The sequence below is a fragment of the Schistocerca nitens genome, chromosome 2, assembly GCF_023898315.1.
Source record: "Schistocerca nitens isolate TAMUIC-IGC-003100 chromosome 2, iqSchNite1.1, whole genome shotgun sequence".
NCBI classification, from domain to species: domain Eukaryota; kingdom Metazoa; phylum Arthropoda; class Insecta; order Orthoptera; family Acrididae; genus Schistocerca; species Schistocerca nitens.
This window is the reverse complement of record NC_064615.1, coordinates 1037088132-1037098708: the sequence shown is the minus strand read 5'-3', so window position 1 is coordinate 1037098708 and position 10577 is coordinate 1037088132.

The following is a 10577-nucleotide window of genomic DNA, read 5'->3' as shown; positions in this document are numbered from 1 at the left end:
GAGGGAAGTTGAATTGTCGTCCTCCACTGAGGTGACGAAAGTCACTGGATAACGATACAAGCAAATACAGATGGCAGTTGTGTCACGTACACAAGGTATAAAAGGGCAGTGATTTGGTGGAGCTATCATTTGTAATCAAGTGATCCGTGTGGAAAGGTTTCCCACGTGATTATGACCTCCCAACGACAAGTATCAGACTTTGAACACGGACCGGAAGTTGGAGCTAGACGCATGAAACATTTCATTTCAGAAATCGTTGGGGAATTCAGTATTCAGAGATCCACAGTGTCAAGAGTGTGCCGAGAATACCAGATTTCAGGCATTATCTCTCACCACACACAACCCAGTGGGCGACGGTTTTCACTTAACGACCGAGAGAAGCAGCATTTGCGTAGAGTTGCCAGTGCTAACATCGAAAAACACTGGCCAAAACTGAGCCGTGCGACTCAAGTTCTTTCGAATTCCTGGGGTCTGTCTGTCTTTTGTTTGTTTACAGCAGAGATGTTCCTCTTTTGGTGGAGGCGCTGGCCTCGAGGCGGCAGCTCGATGTCAGCGACGGCAACCGCGAGAGGGCGCGATCGGCAGTAGAGCGGACAGAGTGATAGAGTGATCGATGCATCGATGCAAGGCAGTCTAAGTGGCAGCCTGAGTCAGGACGCGGCCGCCAGAAAGGACAGGAGGAGGCCCCATCTGTTTTCAGAACGAAAGGCCCAAAGGTGTTTACATTCGATTGAAGAGGATCATTGTCTTCCCTGTGCTTTTCTTCCACTACTTAGTGAGCTTCTCTTATTTGGTGGAGTGGCTATAGTGCTGTGATCCCAGACACGAATTTTGATCCTGGTTACAAACTCTGACTGATTGCGTATCTGTTTGCTGAAGGAATTCGCGAAACAGTGAGCCTGGAGTGTGTCAGCTTGGTGAAAGTTGTTTCATATTTAATCAGTTAATCTGAATCCAACTCCCCCCTTGCCCCCCCCCCACCCCACCCTCCGTGCTCGGTTTCCTGACATTTCAGGGTATGTGTATATATCATTAAACCCCACCTTTGAACTGTGCAAGTTGCTGTCTTCTCCAGAGCTGGGCGGCTGTTTGCTTTAACCTTTGCATCCATCGGCCGCCTTTTGTTTTGTTCTGTCGACCATCGGTGTGTGTTTTTGATCTTCATGCACATTACGTACAAAGATTATAGTTATAATATCATAATGCTGAATGTACATGTGAGACTACAAGTGGGGGATGCTGTGTCGAGGCCTTGTTCATGCTCAGCCATCAAGCAACAACACAGACAGATGATGTAGGCAAGGACCTAATAGGGGCAGCTCTTCAGACAGCTACGCTCTGCCCGGCTACTAGGTGTCAACCCAAGTCCTGCCAGAGGTCACTGGCCCTTCGGACCTTTTCTTTTCCAAGAGGCGCGTGACTGGAATCAGTATTTCCAGTATCCTGGCACCTAGGCAGTATTTAACCTGGCACCCAGGCTACGCGCGAGGAATTCTTTGAGTGAGTTCCCTGGGCCATAGATCGCTCGTGAAATCACAATCAGGATCCAACGCTGGAGCCCCCACTACGAGGATGACGCCATCCATGACGCCCTTCGCCTCCAGGAGCCTCCATCTATGAACCTATACCATTCTTGTCCTCTCTTTAAAGATACGTGGCCTGCAATACCGTGACTTTTTTATCCTGCCTGGAAGGCTCCACGTGGGTCTGCTCCTGAAAACTGAAAGGTTGGCCGAATGAAGGAAGCGATTTGGAGGTGAGGTAAAACACGTCGGTACTGCGAGTGAATAAAAGTGGTTTATTGGTACATGAATATTTATAGAGGCATAAATAACTTAGTACGTAGGTGCGAAGCTGAGGCGAAGTGTCCCGGCCGTCTGTTCTTGATCAATTGGGCTGAATCTACCGTGGTGCTCTTAGAGCTGAATTGCACCTGCTAGAGGGCGCTGTCGTCGTTGTCTGTCGTAGTGCCAACTTAACTGGCAGCTACGCCGTGGAATCCTAGCTATCGATACCACAGAGACAAACAGACTTTTCGATATTTATCTTTTGTTCATCAGCAGTATTCCGATCTTGAACTTTTGCTTGTCCTCTCGGGACTTTGTTTATGCATGACTTTCAGGATTTTATTGTGGCACTCTTAGTGTATGAACATTGGATCGAAGAATTTCAGTTACCTATGGCATTCTCAGATCTTCAGACCTCAGATACTATGGTCGTTGTTCCTATACGCGAACAGTGACTAGTTTTCACCTATTGTGTTCCAGACTAACTCCCGTCGGAGAAGACTGTTTATGTGTGTCACAAGAAACTTCATATTCACTGTAGACCTCGGTATTTTTCCTATTACGTCGGCGGACATATCACGGGATTTATCTGCCATGATGTTTGCAAAAACATATTGCTGGAGCTGTTTATTGTAACGAACCACGTAGTGTCCAGAAAGGCTGGGGAAGGTAAAATTACCTTGCACCTGGCTGCGTGAGTTACAGCAACAGGGCGATAATACAATGGCAGCCAAAGAACTTCGCAGAGCCACTTCTACAGAACGTGAAATGTAATTTCAAATAATGTACAGTTAGTATTGTTCATACATTCGTAATTTACTGATGGAATACTATATTTTACGCCAGGCCAGTCTTTTATTGCATTATATTTAATCTTGAATTACATTAAAATATTCCACTATATGTTGGGAAATACAGCACATTTGATGTAATTGGCGTTTTTCAGAATATATTAAATAGCTCCTTAGGGCATTTATAATATTTGTGATTTGTGACTTGTGTTGTTGAAGCGATAATATATTTCAGTGTGATTGCTGGTTTTGGAGTTTAATATTGAACAGTTGCATTTAATTCAATATATGAGAAATAATTACGAACAGTGAGAGTTAGTGACACCTTGGAGCTCATAAAAATTCGCAGGTAGCTGAAAATTTTGGAGTATGCGAGTAGGAAAGAAGGTTAGCTAACTTTTATAGCAATTCAATGCACAACGTTTCTGATAGGATCATCATTTAATAAAACAGAACGTTTGAGGGGGATTTATTTTAGGCCTCTACTGCAGGTGATCTCTCTTGGACTGGACTTGATGGTCTTTGCGCATCCAAGATCAGTAGTAGGTGGGCGAGACAGACATTAAAACACCATTCAACTTTCACCTCCAGACAGCATGCCACCACAAGCTGTTGGTAGAGTGTTGTTTGGCAGTCGTTCGTAACTAGTAAAACATATATGCATTCGAAATAATGATAATGACCTCACCATACTACCAAATCCATCTCTCCCGCTAGAATTCTTCTCGGCTAAAGGTAACTGTATGTTACCAGCCAAAGCGAATACGGAGGCGGCACGTAGGAAATGCATTACGCTATCGTACGTAGAGGACTGTGTATACATAGAATACCAAGTTTTTGGTGGATTATGTTATGATTTTTACATATAGTGTTATTAATACATAAATTTTGTCTCAATATTGTACAAGTTCGGTGAAAGTGTGAGAAACCATAGTTTAAGAACTGAAGGTAATCTAGAATACGTGTCTTGAGGCCAAAGAGATGAAGGCTAAACCGAGAGAAACAAAAAGAAAGATCGTACACTCCAGACAAACTGGCCGTATCGAGAGCTACACCACACAACTGCCGTTTTTCTCAATGACTCATTGTTAACCAGCGAGAATAGCGCAGTTCTCTTGCTTCTCTGTTGTTAGCACACAAGAAGTTGGTTTCGAGTTATCTTAGATTTGCTATCTAATGGATATAGGGAAATTATTCGGTTGGAATTAAAGTAAATATAGGATACTGTCATTGTCTATGGAGTTCGAATCTAAGTTTTAATCGGACTCTGCTTATACTTTTCCACTGACAATTAAGACTACGAAAAAAAATGCTCCTAGAATAAAATAGAGACTGGATCCTGAGTAATACATTGCGATGAATAAATTAGTATTAACACTCGGACGCCCAGAGGGGTCGTTTTGATCCCTACCATTCAAAAAAGTTTTCTGAACTACTATTTCGAAATTTTAAGCATGTATTATATTTTAACGTTTACAAGAGTTATAGCCATTTCAGATACAGCGTTGTGAATAAAAAGAACAGAGACAAATTATACAGGGTGATTCAAAAAGAATACCACAACTTTAAAAATGTGTATTTAATGAAAGAAACATAATATAACCTTCTGTTATACATCATTACAAAGAGTATTTAAAAAGTTTTTTTTTCACTCAAAAACAAGTTCAGAGATGTTCAATATGGCCCTCTCCAGACACTCGAGCAATATCAACCCGATACTCCAACTCGTTCCACACACTCTGTAGCATATCAGGCGTAACAGTTTGGATAGCTGCTGTTATTTCTCGTTTCAAATCATCAATGGTGGCTGGGAGAGGTGGCCGAAACACCATATCCTTAACATACCCCCATAAGAAAAAATCGCAGGGGGTAAGATCAGGGCTTCTTGGAGGCCAGTGATGAAGTGCTCTGTCACGGGCTGCCTGGCGGCCGATCCATCGCCTCGGGTAGTTGACGTTCAGGTAGTTACGGACAGATAAGTGCCAATGTGGTGGCGCTCCATCCTGCTGAAATATGAATTGTTGTGCTTCTTGTTCGAGCTGAGGGAACAGCCAATTCTCTAACATCTCCAGATACTGTAGTCCAGTTACTGCTTGCTGGATGCGTGCTACATTTTCATCACTCGTTCTCGGCCGTCCAGAACTTTTCCCTTTGCACAAACACCCATTCTCTGTAAACTGTTTATACCAACGTTTAATACACCACCTATCAGGAGGTTTAACACCATACTTCGTTCGAAATGCACGCTGAACAACTGTCGTCGATTCACTTCTGCCGTACTCAATAACACAAAAAGCTTTCTATTGAGCGGTCGCCATCTTAGCATCAACTGACGCTGACGCCTAGTCAACAGCGCCTCAAGCGAACAAATGTACAACTAAATGAAACTTTATAGCTCCCTTAATTCGCCGACAGATAGTGCTTAGCTCTGCCTTTTGTCGTTGCAGAGTTTTAAATTCCGAAAGTTGTGGTATTCTTTTTGAATCACCCTGTATTATTTATTCATATATAAAAAAATATCACTGAATCTGGTAACACCAAACAAGTGATAGCAAGTGAAAGGCTTTTTTTGTTCTAAATTCTTAATAAATTGAACTTTTCATGAGTACAGAAGTTTCAGCTAATTCATTGTTTTACACAGTTGATACATTTGTATTCAATTTCCTTTGTACATTTTCCACAAACCATATTCTTATAAACACTGCACTTGGAAATAGTGTTATTACATTTGCAGAATTTGAGAACTTGACATTTATGGCGCATCTGTGGTATTTCTTCATGTTCTTTTTCATTCTTTTCGTACATGGCTGTGGTCACACGAGGACACTTCACATACTCAGAGCGTAGTTCATCTGCAAGCTGCTGAATAAAATGTCTTCTTTTGATCTTCTTCCCAGTAGCTCTAAATACTACATATGCATTTATTCCTGTTAGGTCAAGGATATTGTAGAAAGAGTGCACTTGCCATCTTCTTGAGAAAGCCTTGACTCAGTACTGGCTCGCCATTTTGTCTAATATGTCGACCCCAAATTTTGTTTTGTTGTAATAACATACAGTTTATGGAGCTTTTTTCATTTGTATTTATGGTAACCATAGGATGAAAGGAAGCCATCACTAACATATTTTTTTTCTTTCTTTCCTTGTTAGACTGTCAAGGAAATATCATCGTGTTTTAAAACTTTTGTGGAATACAGAGAACACTTAAAGGACTTCAGATCATGTGGTATTTTTTTCTTGCTACAATGGAGGTTGATTTTCTTTCGATGTTTAGCTCGTTTGAGTGAAGTGAAGTAATTGTCTGTAGTGACATTTCTGACTTCGTCCAGAAATGGGACTACAATACGCATCACTACATAATCTGAAATCTTTTCGTCTTGGGATCGTGCAGTATCCTTACCAAGAAGTGGGAAGCCATTGAGTATATAATTGCTTTCAACATATACAGCTAACGTGTATTTAAGCCCATACTTGTCAGGCTTTGAAGCCATGAATTGTGTTAACAGGCACCTAGTTTTACTTGGGAAGAGCTGCTTGTCTTTTGTTATGTCACTTCCAGGTTTGTAACACATTGTACAGTTTTCTATAAATTTGTTCCTGGCAGCAGAAACCAATGCAAGCTTATCATTCTGTAACCGTACAGAGCGTGTAGAATTCTAGTCGAACCTCAAGAATCTCACTTCACAGAATCTGTCTCTACTCATGGTTTCCACACAAAATGGTAAGCCTCAGGATTCTGGCCATAAACTGTGAAGATCTGTACTGCGACAACCACGCACACCACGAGCATAAGTAATTGCGATAAATGCTTCTAGTTCTTCCGTGATCATTGACCAGCTGTCATTTGCTAGTACACTGTGAGCCTCTGTTATAGTAATTTACAAGATATGTTTGATAATGTAATTGTCTATGAACAAGTGCCAAGGACTTGATACAAATTCACCACTTACATTTCTTTTTGCATGTGGTGCAGGTTCAGGAGATTCTCTCAAAATATTCTGATTAGGAAAACGCCCATCTTGTGAATTAGGCACTGCTTCTATCCAGACCGTTCCATTAGGAGCAACTTCTTTATGTCTTTCATAAGACGATGAAGAAACAGTTACTCGTTCTTTACTTCGAGGAACAGGATTATCTCCTCTTCTGTTACATGATTCTTCTCGATCTATAGGGTACGAATAATAAAACAAATGTAAGAAAGCCACCATAAAATCTAAATTAAGGACAGTAACATTATACGTAGATAACAATATGATGATTATAAAGTAACAGCAATAATAATAATATACTTACTAGATCGTAAATTTCCATTATCTGTATCTGAAGAATCAGAATCATTAGTATTAGATGATTCATCTTCTCTCATTGTCTACGGTAAAAATTCTTTCTCTGAATCGTCAGAAAAAAGTTCGCCACCATCTGAATCACACTCCATAACTCTTTGCAACTCTTCAAGAATCTCTTCAGCTTGTAAACACTCTTTCCGATTCATTTCAATCTTCAACTCACAATCGCCTTTGAAAGACTGATTCTTACAATCGAATGACGAACAGTTGTGACCTGAGTCCATTATTGTCATTTCATACAGCAATAATATGAACAAAAGTAAATTAATGCACTACAGAGTAAAGTAGCAGAGGCTTGAGAATGCATGAGATACCGGTACGGTATAATCATAAACAAAATTACAGTTTTTTTCTAAAGGGATCAATATGACCCCTATGGGCGTTAAGGATAAAACTGGAAAAAAGTGATAATCAGTTAGTCGAATGCACAGTTTTTAGTATAATGAATGTACATGCCAAATGAATAAATGTCACGAATGTAAATGTCGCTTGTTTTATTCTTCAAAACATATCTAGTACTCGAACCCTCTGGGCGTTCGAGTGTCCGGTCAGTAAGCAAAGCGCGTTTCGAGCTGAGTGAATAGGGGCTAAAATGAAAAGAATAATTTTTAACAGTAATTCTAAAGCTTTTTATCCTAATATTTTTCCACCGACAGTGCCATCTCTCGTAAGAACAATGCCTGTTATTTTGTTGTGTTTTAATCTAAGCACAATTTAGATGCAGTAAAATGATTGTACTGAAATAGATAATATCGTATTTCGGATAGTTCTGAAGTGTTTAAATCAGAATTGTTTCAAAAACTTCGCATTCGTCATGCATCTATCGTACTTGCATTTCTGATTTTGGTGATTCGAGTTACTTTCTTCCAGCTACCAGTGGCCTCTAGGTAACGAGTGGATGGATCTTCATTTATTTTAACAGTAAACCTGCTTCCCTGTCCCTGACCACCCTACATTTGACCAGAGGTGAGTTGATATGTGCGTGTCTGCAATTCAGATATTTCTACGGGCGAAAACAGTCAGCATGGATAATGTGGAGTGGCGCAGTTCAGCAAAGCATGGAAGTTGAGAGAAGGGCCAAAGATAAACGACAGGTTCAAATTTTGTCGTGCTGTGTTTGTCAAAGGCAGCGGACTGCTCTCCCTTCCACCGCGATTGGAAAGTGGAACAGTTTTCGGCTATGTGCCACACTCAAAACTTTGTCGCCGTATAGGTCAGGTATGGCGATCCTGTTGTGGGTTGGCTCGTTGCAGTGCTGGGGCTGGTGTTTGAATACGATGATTTATATTTGTAGAAGTGTGCTATATGTTCTGCTTTTACTATTGTTTCTGTCACGTATACGCTTTTGTATTCCATGTTACGGTTATTTTAATCAGTTTAGAGCAGGAGAACAGTCTGGAAGTCTCAATTTTGTGCGAACTCGAAACATAATACCGTATGTCCACAGTCACGTGCCTTAATCATCGATCACAATAATGACGTTGCTGTGTGGAGAATTTTTCGTGAAATAAGTGCTACTTTTAAATGATCATTCATTGTGTTTAACATCGTGGCCTTTGTCTACCATCACGCCCCGTGTTCGTGACCTTGTGGCTTTTGCGTAGCAGTGAAATGATTCTTGTACCGGATGAAAATTTGTACCAAAACAACCCCGATATCCACACAGAATTGTTGCCATTAACCTTTATCCCATTTACAACCAAGTGAGAGAAATTACATGCACCTTCAGTAACTGTGGCTAACTGTTCCACGTGATTTTTCGTGACGTTTTTGTTTGGAGTCCCAATGTCTCTGTTTCTAGTATGAATCCAATCCATATTCCCTACACCCTTGTAGCTCAACTATAATTATATTATCAGGAATCAGAAAGTAATGTTATTTTGTAAAATGAAATTTTCGCTCTGCGGCGGAAACTGTGATTTGCAAAAGTCCCGAGTTCGAGTCTCAGGCCAGCACACACTTTTAATCTGCCAGGAAGCTTCATATTAGTGCACATACCGCTGCAGAGCGAAAATTTCATACTGGAAACATCCCCAGGCTGTAGCTCAGCCACGTCTTCACAATATTCTTTCTTTAAGAAGTGCTAGTCTTGCAAGTTTTGCAGGTGACCTTTGTGAAGTTTGGAAGGTAGGAGACGAAGTACTGTCGTAAGTAAAGCTGTGAAGACGGGTCATGATCTTCTGCAATTACGTGTTCGTATTTGCAGTATCCATTTTGTCTGACAAATGTGATGTAAAGTGTTGTTGGTAACAAACCATGTGTTTGATTTGTTTGTGTAAATAAACCTTCATCTTCCGTTGTAAATATAATCTCGGTGTTTCGTTATCTGATTTATTACTTAATCCTCTAACATCTTCCCATATGTGCTTACTTACGTGTGAGAAGTATGCAAACCATTAGAGAATTAATCTGAAAGTTAGACAGATGACAGTAAGAGGGTGTGAGGGCATTGAATATACATCAGTACAGTATCCAGTACGTTTCCTTCACTGACGTAGTAAGTCGCTTGGTTTGGCGTTATCCGTTACGCTAAATACAAGGGGTGTTCAGTAAGTAATGAAACACATTCATTTATCTGAGAACAGGTTTGTTTTATTCAGGATTTCAGTACACCATTTTATTCTCCACTCTTTTCCCTACGACACCCAATTTTTCAATACGACGGCCTTACGCCACCTCACTGGAGATGCTGTATGCCCGAATGGTACCATTTTACTGGTCAACGTCTGAGCCAACGTATCTGCATCATTAATCTCTACATCACTGACATACTGCTTCCGGAGAAGTGCATCCTTCTTTGGGTTAATAGATAGAAGTGGAAAGGTACAAAACCCAGTATGTAGGGTGAATTAGGTGGTTCAAGAGAGACCTTGCACTGTCCTGGACCAGGAGATGTTCCGCTGCATTTTAGTGGCGATACTCTGCAGGAGTCTCAGTTGTGTGCGGCAGTCCTGCTTGCGTGAGATTGGAAAGGTCTGCGTGACCTTGTTGCGATACAAACTCCTCGCCCTACGACTCAACGTGCTTTTGTTCACTGTCAGGTCCCGTACACATTCTAAAACCGAGTATGAATATCTACTATGTTCTGGTTAGCTGCCAAAAGAAGCTTTATCTTCCACTGAGGTGAGGACGTTGGTGACAGTATATTATAAATCTGGTGGAAGTATAATATTATATATAATATAATACATCAGCACTTTGGTTATACTGATCTGAATGTTTAAATAGATCGCACAGTGCTGAGCCCTGCCCATAATATATCAGCTGTAACAAAAATAGCAGCACACCAGTAGTTCCTCTTTTTCTACTCTAATTATTAATAGTAATGTATATGGTTTTACGGATTTGTCTCACTGGTACCTTACTAAGACGTATCTGAAGCTGCTGTCGGCTGAAAATGATAATTAGAGCCACTCTATTGACTGCGCATCACAAGGAAACGCCCCAGTGGTACGTAGCCGGGCTCCTGAGATCCCTCCCGCTTTTCGTCTGAGCAACGTCCGTTCTCAGAGAGAAAGAGAGAGATAGAGAGAGGAGCAACCTCCGTTTTAGCAATGTGACTGACACATGGCGGCAACCTGACGCATCGGAGCGGACGTAATGGCGTGGTACTGATGTGGCAGCCACATAAATCACTCGCTGGCCCCAGCTGCTCC